We start from the raw sequence: 15,164 nt of genomic DNA on the forward strand, positions 1-15,164 counted from the left end.
TCTTAAGCTTCATTTCAGAGCTGAGGGAGGGACTGAGGCTCAGAGAGGTAAACTGATTTGGCAAAGATGCACAGCCACTCGATAGGCAGTTAGATTACAGAAGCAAGACTTATTTCACTTGTAAACTGCTCTGCTACTTACCAGCCATGAACTGTGATAAACTTCTTGTCTTCTGAGCATCCTTTTTCTGACTTACAAGATGAAAACAATACTATTCATGAGTTATAGTAAGTATTAAATGCACTCATTGGGTAAGATGCTCAGTATTGTACAAACACTAAAAAAAATACTTAGTTCTTATTAGTTTTATTTATTTTCAAGTATTATATATTCATTGTAATTTCATTTTTATTGAATAGATTCTTTTTTATTATTCACAATTTCTTACTGCCTGCTAAGGAAGATATAGGGTCATAGTCAGACATGGCCCTTTGCTTGCTCAGGGCCAGAGGGGTATGAATGCCCCTGTTTGGGGAGCTGGACCAGAGCTCACTTGCTCAGTATAAGAAATATCCACACATTTGAGAGTCTTCTCTTTCAGATCTCACCTTCTTCCTGGACAACACAGAATGATATGAATGTTGAGTCTCATTCCCCCAGAGAAGACCATTTCAGGACAGGAGTGAACTTCAGAAGAGAGGTGGAGGATGGGAATGGGGGTCCTTCAGGGATTCGGGTTCCTTGCTGATTTTCCTGAATCGGCCAGCAGTGAAGGTCACTGCCTACTCAGCCCCGTCTCCATGGTCTGCTCTCGAGTCCTAAGAGCCACAGTGCCTTCTTCTCCTCTGAGCCTTTATCTAAAAGGCCAGGAAAGTTGGAGAATCCTGCCAAATAGGAATTAAAAATGACAAAACAGCTGATTAGATCTGAGGTGACAAGAATGAGAAATAAAAGCCATTAGAGCCCATTTGCAACGTGCCCTCAACGAGTCAGGTTTCAAGGTGTTCCTGTGCAGATTATTAATGGCATGACAGTGTTTTCCGCACGAGAATCGGGTACATGAAATAGTACCAGTGCACACACACTGCATTCTGGATGGGAAGAGGGCCCTGCCTTCATTCATTTACTTTCACTGATTTGAAGAGACGCCCTAATTTGGCTGTCAGGGTGAGCACTTGTATAAGCACCCAGTGCTTAGAGGAACAGATTTCCACAGTAAATAGTTTTCTTCTATAGCAGGGGTCAGCCAACTATGGCTTGTGAGCTAAACCTGGTCAGCTGCCTAAGTTTTGTATGGCCAACAAGCAAAGAATGGTTTTTCTATTTTAAAATGGTTTTTAAAAAAATCAAAAGAAGAATATGTTATGACATGTGGACATTTTATGAAGTCCAACTGCCAGTGTCCATAAATAAACTTCTTCACACTCATTTGTTTTCATATAGTCCATGATGGCCGCTGTGCTGCACCAGCAGAACTGAGTGGTTATGACAGAGACTGAGTGGCCCAGGAGCCGAAGCTATTTGCTATCTAGACATTTACAGAGAAGGTTTGCCAGCCCCTGTTTTATAGGATTTCTCAGCCAAAATACTTTCCTTTGCAAAAAAGAAAAGTAGTTACAACTTATTCAAATATCATAATGGGTTTCTATAGAAGAGTATCGCCTCATATTAAAGTCACAGCATGGAAATTCATTTATCCACTGTTCCCAGGGATAACTATCCAACTCCAAGAGCAACAAGTTTTAGGTTTTGTAAAATGTCATTGAAGTTGAGGTCCATGTGGCCATTGAGACACATGAGAAGGCAGTTGTTACAAAGGCAATGTGTCTTATTTTTTCTGAAGTCACCCTAGGCTATTGATCAGAAATCCTTAGAGTTGGTGCCTTCCCGTTTTACCTTCACCCATTAGATAAGTGAAAGCCAAGAGAAGACCTAATTAGTTTTGTATCCGCCTCTGAGTTACCATGGTTCCCTGTCTCATTCCTATGTTTGGGCTCTTTTTCTTTTGCAAAGTTCTATGTCATTTTCTTCCCCCTTCAGTTTGGTCATGGCCCTCAACTGGTACAATCATTTGTGTCCAAGACTCTCATTATCCTGAGTCATAGATTGCTTATAAAGTTCTTTTCCACTCAGCTTTTATAAGTGAGAGCCAATGGGGTGATGTTGCGATGGAGAACACCGTTGCTGTGTGAGGGAGAGAATGAGTAAAGACTGCCGGTGGAGAGCTGCAGTGGTACTAGCCTGGGCGCCTCAGTCCCACATCATCCCAGGGTCAGTCATGAAGTCAGTCCTTCATATACAGACGTGCTCAGGAGAGCTGCTAGGTGCCAGTGGCCAAGGGTGTATCATCCAGCAGAACAGATGCACACACATTCATAACTAAAGCAGGGAAAGACAGAACACATCAAAGAGAAGGGGCAAACAAAACAAAGGGGCACTGGGGGACATGCCCTCGGACAACTTAACGGAACAGGTGGGATTGGAACTGAGACAAAAAGAGCGGTTGAATTGCACTGGTCAGAGAAGGGAATTGGCGGAATGTTCACGGTGAGAAAATCGTTAAAAATGGAGTTAATACCTTCAAAATTATGGGTGGCAGAGCCAGTCTCTGGATCGCCTAATTGAACCTGCTTTCACAAAAATAAAGAATAGATAGAGCACCTTTACAAATGTTCAGTAGCCTGAGGAAGGAAGCTTTATAGTTTAGAGTTTCTCAAACCTAAAATGCTTCTTGGGTAGCCCGATGTTTGGTGAGGTGGCCAAAGGAAAATGAGAGGGACTTTTAATCCTGCTCTTTTATCAGAAGAAATCAACTTTGGGCACACAATCTCCTTCCTGGACTGATGCAATTACAACAGCCTCGATTTTAGGGCCCCTCCGCAGGATCAATAATCTCTGGATCAGGGGTCCCCAAACTTTTTACACAGGGGGCCAGTTCACTGTCCCCCAGACCGTTGGAGGGCCGGACTATAAAAAAAACTATGAACAAATTCCTATGCACACTGCACATATCTTATTTTAAAGTAAAAAAACAAAACGGGAACAAATACAATATTTAAAATAAAGAACAAGTAAATTTAAATCAACAAACTGACCAATATTTCAAAGGGAACTATGCTCCTCTCACTGACCACCAATGAAAGAGGTGCCCCTTTCAGAAGTGCAGCGGGGGCCGGATAAATGGCCTCAGGGGGCCGCATGTGGCCCGTGGGCCATAGTTTGGGGACCCCTGCTCTGGAGAGAATTAGGGAATGTGGGTCTAGTGCCACCCACGAGAACCCTGAGCCAAATGCAGGCGCGGGGTCACTGAGATTACTCTTTTCCCTCTTTAGTTTTTAGAGGTTCTTTCTCGTAGGTCTTCACGGTATTTTTCTTCTCTTTTCCATGGTGCAGATTCGCTCATCTGTGGATATTGTGGTTTCTTTCCGACAAATTTGAAAGAAAAATAAACCCCTCATTTTGTATGGTGACCTCATGAAGTAGATGGTAGGAAAAATGGGGGGGGGTTCATTTAAATGACCTCAAAGAGCCTTTTTGTTTTCTCTGAATTTCATTCTTTTAAAACTGCACCCCTGAGTTATAAGCAGTGCCATCAGATCCGACTGGACAGAAATTGCGAGACGCTCAAGTTAATGATCTTGCAAAAAAAAGTAGGTCATTTTGGAACCTGGCACAAATGGTGTTTGAAAACAGGAAGCGTGACATAATGGCTGTCTTATGAATAATATCACAGTCCCCTCAAGAGTATCGCAAAGAAACAAACGTCCTATGAGCAAAAGGTGCACTGTAGGCAGAGGTCCCTGTGCCTCCCTCGGGTGGTTGCCAATAGGTAAACTACTGGAGGTGGAAATTTCACCGACTGGCTCTCTGCAGCTCTGCATATGCCATCCGGTGCCCGTCCTTCGAGAAGTGCGGAGGACTGTTGATGTCAGTGAGTTACATTCAGACCCTCATGATAAATTTCCTAATAATTGAGACCTTTGCCAGCGGTCCCACCTGGTCATCCACTAAGAGAAGAGCAGCTTCACAAAGGCTTGGCAGTAAACAGTTCTTCTGCTATTGCCTTCCAAAGGGCTGAAATGAATCTTCACCTCTAGCCTAGAGAATATCAACAGAGAAAGGCGGACAAGAACAAGCTCTCCATTTATGCACAAATGCATACTTCTATATAGAGAAAGCAGGTACCCTTCCTCCATCATGTAGCCGGGAATGTATAGTGTTGTGTAGTGTAATTATGCTTCAGGAGAAAAAAACCCACTTACTGGCAGTGTACAATTGTTAAAATGAAAAGCCTCCTTAACTAAAATAAAGTTTACTCCTGTTGAAACTCAGGAGAGCTCAGAAGCGGAAAAGGTGGCTGCACGTTTCACCAGAGAGACTTCAGGTTTGAACTCGCCTTTCTCCTCTCCTCCCGACTGCCAGTCATGGGAAGCCTGAAACCCCTTTGACACTCACCGCAGTGATGACAGATCCTCCCTGAAGACTCCACAGCCACAAACAAATGCATTGTTCTCCTTGTCAGCCCACTATTGAGAGGTGATCCACAGCAGAGCCGCAATTGGCCTCATTTATTCGTGTTAGCAAGTGCAATACTGAAGCTCATTACCCCAAGGAAAGCGAAAGCCGAGAACGAGTTACTGAAATCAGGCTCCCTGTGGAGTCAGAGACCTGTCAGCAAACCTGGGTATGAATGCACCACCTCCAGCTGGTGACTGAGGGCTGCTTGTTCCGCTTCGCAAGTCTGCGCCCACACTTGCCTTGAACAGCCCATTTCTAGAGAGTGCAATTATAGAGGTGTTTTAACCCGAGACATGGATATTTGGTTTTCTAATTCAGTTTTCTTTCCATCAGCACAAACTGCCTCCCTATGAAGCAAAGGAACCAAGTGGCTATGACTTTTAGGAGCACTTTGGCCATGTGGCCTTCTCAGGCAGAAGTGGCCACTCCAGTGTCTTAATCCCCATTTGGAAGGCATTACCCACTTCAGCACTGCAAACAAGATTGCACGCTGCATAAGCACTAGTAGTTCACTGATGTGTCAATCATTCCTTATTAGACTGTGATGTCTTAAAAGACAGTCTTTGAGGACAGGTATGGGCCAGTGGGGGCATGGGCTTTGGCCTGGCTTCAAAAGCTGACTTTACCGTATGTTCCAATTCAATTCTTAAACCTTCCTAAAACTCAGTTTTTCTCCCTACACAATGAAGAAAAGAAGTAAGGAATATTATGGACTGAATTGTGTCCTACACCTCCCCACACATTCATATGTTGAAGCCCTAACCCCTAGTACTGCAGAATATGACTACATTTAAAGATAGACTCTTTAATAGGGTAATTAAAGTTAATCAAGGTCATTATGGTGGGCCCTAATAATATATGACTAGTGTCCATATAAAAAGAGGAGATTAGGACACAGAGAGGCACAGAAGTAAGGCCATGGAAAAATTCAGGGAAGAAAAGATGGCCATCTAAAAGCCGAGGGCACACTTTAGAAGAAACATCTCTGCCAACATCTCTCTTAGTCTGTCTGTTTGGGCCACTGTAACAAAATTACCATAAACTGGTGACTTAAAAACAATAAAAATTTATTTCTCATAGCACTGGAGGCTGGAAATTCAAGATCAAGATGCCAATTTGATTGGGTGAAGGCCCTCTTCTGGGTGGCAGACTTGTCCTTGTGTCCTCATATGGTGGGAGAACTAGGGAGCTCTCTGGAACCTTTCATAAGGGCACTAATCCCATAGGTGAGGGTTTTGTCCTCATGATCTAATCACTTCCCCCAAGCCTACATCCTAAGACCGTCACCTTGGGGCTTAGGATTTGAGGATGGAGACACAAATATTCAAACCATACCACATCTTGACCTTGGAATTCTAATCTCCAGAATTGTAAGAAAATAAATTTCTGTTCTTTAAGCTACCCTGACTGTGCTACTCTGTTATGGCAGCTGCAATATTGTGATTTATAAAAAATATATGTATGATCATCAGATGAACAAAATATGTATCTCATATATAATTGGCCTTCATCCATTATTCATGGCCTACAACTCCCAAAACTTTGAAATTTCCTGAGTGTTGAGAGCAATGAGAACATCTTTTGTCATAACATTTGGTCTCCTGTTCTTAGTTCCTAAAATTTTTAAAACCATAAAGATAAAATCGGTGTCTTGTTATTCATAACAAGCCCTCTCTACCACAACTGGGTTTGTGTCAATGAGGTGACTTTTGGAAAGCACCCAGGGATGGGGGTTGGTTGCCAGGGAAACCAGCTATGGATAAAGGGGTGAAACTTTAAGTCCCACCCTTGATTTCTAGAGAGGGAAAATGAGATGAGCCACAGGTTGAATCAATTACCAATGGCAAATGATTTAATAGTCATGGCTATGCAAAAACACTTTCATAAAACCCAGAATGAACAAGGTTTAGAATGTTTGGGGGCTGGTAAACGTGTGAAGATTTAGGGAGAGTGGAAAATTCAGAAAGGGCATGGGAATTCCACACTTCTTTCTGTACACCTTGTCCAGCGCATCTCTTCATCTGACAGTTGATTTGTGTTTTTAAAATATCCTTTGTAATAATCTGTTCTCTAGTGAGTGAATGGGTTTACTGAGTTCTGAGAAGTGCTCTAGCAAATTGATAGAACACAAGGAGGGGGACACAGAAACTCCTGACTTTTAGCCAGTCAGGTAACAACCTGGGTTTTCAACCGACATCTGAAATGGAAGGCGGTCTTGTGGGACTGAGCCCTTGACCTGTGGGATCTGATACCATTTCTGGGTAGATAGTGTCAAGCTCAAGTTGAATTGTAGGACACCCAGCTGGTGTGTCAAGAATTGCTTGGTGATATGTGAAGGGGAACCCTTTCTCCACACTTTGGAATTGGGTCCAAAACCCAAAATAGAAGGAACTACTATAATGAGGTCTGAGCTAGAGCTCTTTTAGCCTTAACAATCTAGGCTCATGGTCCATAATTTTGACGATCACATACCCCTTTGAGAAGGTAATAGAATCTAAGAACTATCTGAGAAAATGTGCAAGCACACAAAAGTTTACAAACCATTCAGGACCTCAATGATTTACCTATGGGTTATTAATGTCCTATGGCCTTCTGGAAGATTCACTAATGACTTGATCTTTCATAAGGCAGAAAGAGAAAAGGAATGAAATCCTTAAGTGGTAATGAGACATTCTTATGTAGGAAGGACCTTAAAAAGAGTTAAAATCTGAAAAGAAAGGATGTCCCTCTCACTTCAATTATCATTCCCTGAAAGTGATTTCAGTCCCTTGTTTTAGGAGTAGAAAATAGATGCTTTGCAGACATCAGAAGATTCCCTCAGAACATTTCCTCTACTTTCCACCTTTGCATGAAACACAAAGAAATGATCCAAACTTAATATACTATGATATTCAGGAAATTGACCTTTTCTACTCAGCTCTGAAGGGTAAACACATTTGGCCATCTCACTTTATCTAAAGGAAAATGTATGTCATGGGCAAGGAAGGGAGTGGCCTGGGTTCTGGTTCTAAAAGGTCTCACTCTTACCATCACAGAAACTTCATTAACAACTAAAGGCTCAGACTTCAGCTAGAAAACTCTAAAATTTAGCATATCAATCCTTCCTCTTCCCACCAGTGGTCTGCAACTTCCTATCGCCAGCAGGGCTGGAGATCTCTGGTTCTAAGCTCCCCGCCCCCAGGCTCTCCCTCTTCCATCCCCCCTCTACTTCCCCATCATGTAAAATCAGCAGATTGAAATGATCTCTATGGTCCCTTTCAACTAAAATAATTCTATGATTTTATGATTCTCTGAATCCCAGTGCTGTGGTAGCTCTAATTTCAGGCTTGTCTTTAGTTCTTTGCTTTGCTTCACAGAGCAGGAGAATAGCTTATGTTGCAAAATGCATCTCAGAGAGCAGCACCCCAGAGACCAGGTACAGGGTGAATGCAGGCGTAGCTAATGAGGAGCACAGCAGCCCGGCCAGGTAGAATAGGAGGGAGGGGCCTGTTTGTGGGTTGTAAAAAGCTTTGCTTGGCAATTTGGCAATGCTGACAATGATAGAGCAGGGGAAGCCAGGAGTAAAATGGTGGTGGAGGTTTTTATTCAGAGAACTGTTTCAGGGGTTTCTCTCTAAATGGCTGTGTTGGAGAATGGGAGAATTTGCAGAGAGCTAAGGATACACCTTGGAGAGAATACAGCAACTTCCTTACCACCCTAGTTTTAGGAGATCGTCCGCATGTTCTGTGCACATTGGTCTTCGGATAATACTGGGGGACAAAGGGGTGGCAGAGGGTCTTTCTTTGCTGTGAGAGGGAATGGCATTGACTTACCCTTACACCTGCTGTAACATGTGTTCTCAGATAATCCTATCAGATAGAACCTGGGATAAGTGATTCATGACTTAAAAAACTTCTTTAAGAATTAAATGAGGTAAAATGGGAGGATGGGAAGTTATCATATGATGATCCAGAGAGGCAGGGCTAGAGCGCAAGAAGCACTAGCTCTGTAGATGACAGAACTGGTTAAGATCTAGCTTTGCACTGAGCACTTAATGAGACCTTATAACCAACCCTCCTTAAGTCACACTTCCCCTAACCCTAAAGCAGTGTAGACATTTTATAATTGTAATAACAATTACAGGGTAATTTGGGGCTGGTAATTAGTAATAATAATAACGATAATTTTCTTTCTAAAGGAAAAGAAAGCATTTTCTAGAAACTTTAGCTTTATCCTTGATGCTGAAGGATTTTCTCCTTGAAGTTCTCTCTCCATGAAGTTGGCTAGGCCAATAAAGTTCTGATCATGATAGTGGCAAGTGACATTTTTAAATTTCAGAGTTCTGAACCAAATCCTATTGCAGCATTTAAAATTGTCCAGTGAGGAATCACTCACCTGGGGCCACCAAGGAAAGATTTATGTGTTTTAAATGCCTCCAGAGGGCATTGGAAATTTGGTGTAACAAACTCGTCAATTTCTATAATTCCAACTATAAACATAAATATAACTATTGTCAAGTGTTATGGTCATATATGCATACACATTGTAGAGACTCTCTGAGTGTCTATGGGTGATAAAATTATTAATGATTTTTGGCATTTTTTCTTTTATTTATTTATTTATTTATTTATTGACAGAGACAGAGAGAGAGTCAGAGAGAGGGACAGATAAGGACAGACAGACAGGAAAGAAGAGAGATGAGAAGCATCAGTTCTCTGTTGCAGCACCTTAGTTGTTTATTGATTGTTTTCTCATATGTACCCTGACTGGGGGGGCTACAGCAGAGCGAGTGACTCCTTGCTCAAGTCAGCAAACTTAGGCTCGTGCTGGCAACCTTGGGCTTCAAGCCAGTGACCTTTGGACTCAAGCTAGCAACCATGGGGTCACATCTATGATCCCATGCTCAAGCCAGCGACCCTGTGCTTAAGCCGGCGACCTTGGGGTTTTGAACCTGAGTCCTCTGCATCTCAGTCTGATGCTCTATCCACAATGCCACCGCCTGGTCAGACTGACATTTTTTCTATATTTTTTTATTTTCTATTTTCCTTCATGAGCATGTATTTTTCTTTCGAATCATAAAAATGACTAGAATTGTTCCTAAAAGTTGTTGAGTTACCCAGTATCTTGTCCAGGTACAATCTCATCTCTCAATTATAACTATGTCTCTCTCACTCTTTTTTTTTCTTTTTTTTTTACTGATAGGCTCCAGTGACCCTTTATAACAAAGGAGGGTTTTTTCCTGAGGTGTCTATTTCTTTAAAGATAACTGGAAGAAGCCAATTAAGACAGTCACTTACTTTTTCCCAAACCTATAATATAGGGGTCAGGAACCTTTGGCTCACGAGCCAGATGTGGCTCTTTTGATGGCTGCATCTGGCTCGCAGACAAATCTTTAATAATAATAATAATGTTAAAAATATAAAACATTCTCATGTATTACAATCCATTCATTTCCTACTACTCATGTTCATGGTTGTGGGTGCTGGAGCCAATCACAGCTGTCCTCCGGGACAACACCAAATTTTTATTGGATAATGCGTAACGTACACAGGTCATTGTATGGCTCTCACGGAATTACATTTTAAAATATGTGGCATTCATTGCTCTCTCAGCCAAAAAGTTTCCCTACTCCTGCTGTAATAGCTTTGAATTTTCCCTTCTTTTATAAATCCTTACCCAAAAAATATGAGGCCAATTCATGTCAAAAATAAACAAACAAAAAACATCGACAAAATCAGAGGTGCATAGCATAGATAGAGAGTGGGACTAACTCAGGGTTGGGGTTTTGTCAGGGTCATATTATGAAGGGAGAGAAGGCAAGGGTGTCCAGGGTGTATGGAAAAAAGTGATTGTGGGGATGCCCCATGGAATCTAGGCTGGTAAAGAATACTGAGGAAACATTAGAATTGATAAATTGGCAATCCTCGTTATACCAAAGATTTGCTGGAGTTCAGTCACTTAGAAGAAACGAGCGGAAATGTTAGGTAGTGGTGATCAAAGTGTGTGATGCTAAAAATCAAAATGGGGAGTCATACCCTCATTATTCATGATACTTTGCTATGACCAAGGGAATGTGTGGCAACAGTGAGGGAGAAGATGCACTCTGCATTGAGAAGGAGGCGAGGAACTGAGAGGCCAGGGTATTAGAAGGATTTTCTCACCTGACCTTGATGTCATGGAGAATTAAAACAAAAATGAGAGAGGGAAGACCTGTCAGAGTAGAAAACAGTGCTCAATATTCAGTGATTATTAAATGGAAACCCAGGCTGAAAATGGTGTGTGCTTCCAAGAGCAGGTGAAAACAAAAGCCCAGAAGCTGCAAAGATGGGGGAGGTAAGCAGTGCTCTACCCCAAGCCTCTGCCGAAAGGGAAACCAGCCCTCACCGGAGAGCACAAGGTCCACTACAGGCTTCAGCTAGAACAGGACGGTGAAGAAGTCAGAGAGTCTGAGCATAACACCATTTTGCAAATGACAAACAGCACTACACTAGGGAAAACTTTGAAGAGATTGGGAAGGGTGAAAGGCTAAGGTGAATTAAAAGATAAACTGAGGCATATCAAAATGTTTCAGAGTTTATTTGAGCAAAAATTGATTTGAATTGAACAGCGCCAAACTGGAAGTGGTTTAGAAGTGCTCCATAGCCAGGCCTTACAGGGGAAAGCTGTTATAAGGAAGCAACGCAAGGAAGTTATTTGAAGCATTTGCCTTATTTGAAAAAAAAACAAAACAAAACAGCCTAGTTTGGCTATTTGTGATTGGCTGTTCTCAGGTTTTGATTTTCTTTTTTTTTTTTTTAATTTTTATTATTATTTATTCATTTTAGAGAGGAGAGAGAGGGAGTGAGAGAGGGAGAGAGAGAGAGAGAGAGAGAGAGACAGGGGGGAGGAGCTGGAAGCATCAACTCCCATATGTGCCTTGACCAGGCAAGCCCAGGGTTTCGAACCGGCAACCTCAGCATTTCCAGGTCGACGCTTTATCCACTGCGCCACCACAGGTCAGGCAGGTTTTGATTTTCTAACCTGATGGCATTTCAGGCTTAAGTTTTGGTTGGCTTACATAGGCTGCTGAAGTATTAGAACCCCTCAGTCTAGTGGCCTTCTTGCTTAACTGAACAGGTGGGTTAGTTAAGGTACGAAACTCTATGGGATGAGAGTCTCAGCATCAAGAAATACCCAGGAAGGCTTAGAAGTTTTGTGGACAATGAAGACCAGAGGAACGCTGAACATGACCGGTGGCCCTCTACGGTGAGCTAGGTAAATCTTTCTTGGGATTGATTTCTCCAGAAGACTGAAGCAAAGAAATGGGACTGTGACGAGGACTGGGAGGGTGAGTAGGAAAATAAGCGTTTGGCACTCTCTTTATTATTTCTGCGGATAGTTTCAAGGCCTGGGTGAAGGTGAGGAGGACCTGGTTTCTTCGGAAGGGACCTGCAATGATGTAAGGGATTCTTCCTCTTGCCCATTAAGAGGAAAATTAAAGAGGCTCAAGAACAAGAAGTTCACGTGTGCATACACTCACGTGCATGCACACACACATTGAAAACAGATATCTGATTCAGGAAACTTGCTGTAAATGCCTACTTTCCTGACCTTCTCACAGTAGGCAGGGGGAAACTAAAAGGCCCACTTCCCCGGCAGCTAATGGCTTTCTCTTTCATTCCACTCTTTTCTAGAGATTCTGTTATTGTTTGGGTTAAGGAAACAGAAGCAGAAAAAGGAAAAGGCCCACAACAATGCCCAGGCCTGCTTCAAGGGGAAGTGGGAGCTTGGACTGCTAGCAGAGGAGGTGCATGTGGATCCAATCCTTCCTGAAAGCCAGCCTGCTTTCTGTTGCCTCACCAGACACATGAGTGATTTATGGCTTCTAACGTCTTTTAGTTTGTAATAAAGTTTTCAGCAGCTCTTTTTAGCTGCTGCAACCTCTGCCCCTGTAAATACACACACACACACACACACACACACACATTTATTTCACTTTGTTCTTTTTTCACATAATGTCAACTCATAAAACTTTCATCAAGTCAACCAGGTGGAAAAATCCCCACGCTGAAAAGAAGCATTCATTCAGGAAGGGGGAGGCGAGCCACTGCGCAGAAGAGGGGCGTGGCGGACAAGGTGGGGAAGAGAAGAAAGTGCGCTGATGAGAAAGGTTTTATGCCTGGGGATGTGAGTGTAAGTGTCCCAGGGGTGTGCCCTCTTGACAAAAGGTCTCTTCACCTTGCATACCCTGCCTGCCAACATCCATAGCAGCTGACAGCTCTGTCATTACAAGAACGAGGAACAGAATTCATAATATACATATTCAAAGAAGCAGAGCTTTGGGGCTAATACCTAATGATGATAAGAAGGCTTAAGCAAAGTCAGGCATTTCTCCCAGTGTTAAGCCCAGCATCTTGTGAAGAGTTTGGTTTCTGCTCTTTTCTCTTGCGATCCTACTTACCCCCTGGTTTCCATCTCCAGCTCTGCTATACCTTGCTGTCGTTGTCCCAACCAGCGGGCCCCACCCAGCCCCTCAGAGCTTTCTCAGCCCACTCACTTAATGTTTGTCATTACGTGCTCTAGCACCACGTGGGGTGGGCTGGAGGGAATAAAGCCACTAGAGGAAAAAACGTTTTTAGAGAAGAAAGGAACTGAAAAGATCAAGAATACAGGAATGGTAGAGTAAGAAGATTTATGATGTCCTTTATTCTCCAGGACTAGTATCACTATATAGGAGTTTAAGATTTGGGGAACAGTTGAATATGGCCAGAGCCCTTATATCCTAGTGTGTCTCCCAAGAGGTTATAATTTGATGGACATCCCCTCAATTTATAGAATGTAAATGAAATCCCATGTTAAACTGAGTACTTTCAGGGATCTTATGAAACACCTGGATTTTAACCTTGTCTTTCCAGAGGTTAGATGGAAAAGTCTCTGAATTCTTGTTTTTTTCCCCTCACTTATGATACTTAATAAGAACATATGTAAAGCCAGTATACAGGGCCACCATCACAGCCACCTGGCCCATGCAGGTTCGCATTGGATTAGGACAGTCAGTAAAGAAACAATGGAGCCAAAAACTGGTGGGCCATCATCTTTAATCCTAGCTTGCACCCGGCAGGCAAGTAAAAACACACACTGGGCTCCAAAACCCATTCACGTTCAGTGCTCACAAAGCTACTGACTATCCGAGTTTCCTAGAATCAGGTTTCTAGCTCACCAAACTTATTTACCTCTGTTCCCCATCTCCTTCCTTCTCCCTGCACAAACTCTGCACAAACTGGCTTCTCACTCAACACTCCATCATCTTGGCTACTTCTCCAGGCCTCCTCCACGTGGCCTTTCTCTGCTCTCCTCTCTAATGCTAATCTCAGGAACCAAGAGAGAGCAAGCTCCCGTTCTGCCCCCATTTTATAGTTAGTGTAGAAATCCAAACCTTTAATCCAATATACAAAATAGGGAAGTCTCTAATACAAAGTCACTTATCTGGGGCATGATGGGATTGCACCACCCCACATCAAAAAGGGTGGGAAAGGCTTAATCCCAAAACCAAGCCCCAGGATACAAGGATCCTGCCTGCCCACAGCTTGCCCCCAACACACATTAATATCACCTGGGCAACAGGCTTCCATGTGGGCAGCGCCATCTTTAACAAAGTGAGCATAATATATTTTATGTGCCCAACAACATAAAATATCTACTGCTATGTAGCAAATTAACTTTGTCTCAGAATCATGTTGTAAACTAGAGAAGCAGCAGCAAAAAAGAAATATGAAAATACCAATAAGACACAGCTGAATTAATGTGCTAAGTAAGTCTGTTCTTCACTCTCTCCTTAACTTCAATAACAAAGATTTGGATTCCCAAAAAATAATGATTACTATAGTCAAATAATGTTTCTACTTTTATCAGTATTCTCTCTTTTCCTTTGGTTTTCAGCATTTTGAATATAATATATAATTATATTCGCTCATTTTGTTTGGTATTTATTCTACTTAGAGTTCACTAGCTTCCTGTTCTGTAAAGTTGTGTCTTCCACCCAATTGGACAAGTTTTTGAACATTATTTATTTAAATATTTATATTTTCTGCCCGTGTTGGGCAGATAAAATGTATTATGCTCACTTTGTTAAAGAGGCCATCGCCCAGGTGATATTAATGTGTGTTGGAGATCGTTGTAACCTGGGGCTTGGTTTTGGGATTAAGCCTTTCCCACCCTTTTTGCTGTAGGGCGGTACAATCCAATCATGCCTCAGAGAAGTGACTTTGTATTAGAGACTACCCTATTTTGTATATTGGATTAAAGGTTGTGAAGCTACACTATAAAATGGGGACGGAACGAGAGTTTGCGCTCTTGGTTCCTGAGGTTAGCATGAGAGAGAGGAGAGAGTAGAGCCAGCAGCGGAAGGAGGCCACGTGGAGGAGGCCAGGAGAAGCAGCCAAGATGGCGGAGTGCTGAGTGAGATGCCAGTTTGTGTAGAGTTTGTATCTGGGATAAGGAAGAAGATGGGGTACTGAGGAGAAGGAGGCTGGTGAGCTAGAAATCTTTGATTCTAGGAAACTCGGATAAGTCAGTGGCTTTGTGAGCACTGAGTGTGACTGGGTTTTGGAGCCCAGTGTGTATTTTTACTTGCCCGCCGGGTGCAAGGTAGGATTAAAGAAAATGGCCTATCAGTTTTTGGCTCCATGGTTTCTTCACCGACTGTCCGAATCCAATGCGAACCTGCATGGGCCGGGCGGCTGTGATGG

This window comes from Saccopteryx leptura, chromosome 4, assembly GCF_036850995.1.
Source record: "Saccopteryx leptura isolate mSacLep1 chromosome 4, mSacLep1_pri_phased_curated, whole genome shotgun sequence".
NCBI classification, from domain to species: domain Eukaryota; kingdom Metazoa; phylum Chordata; class Mammalia; order Chiroptera; family Emballonuridae; genus Saccopteryx; species Saccopteryx leptura.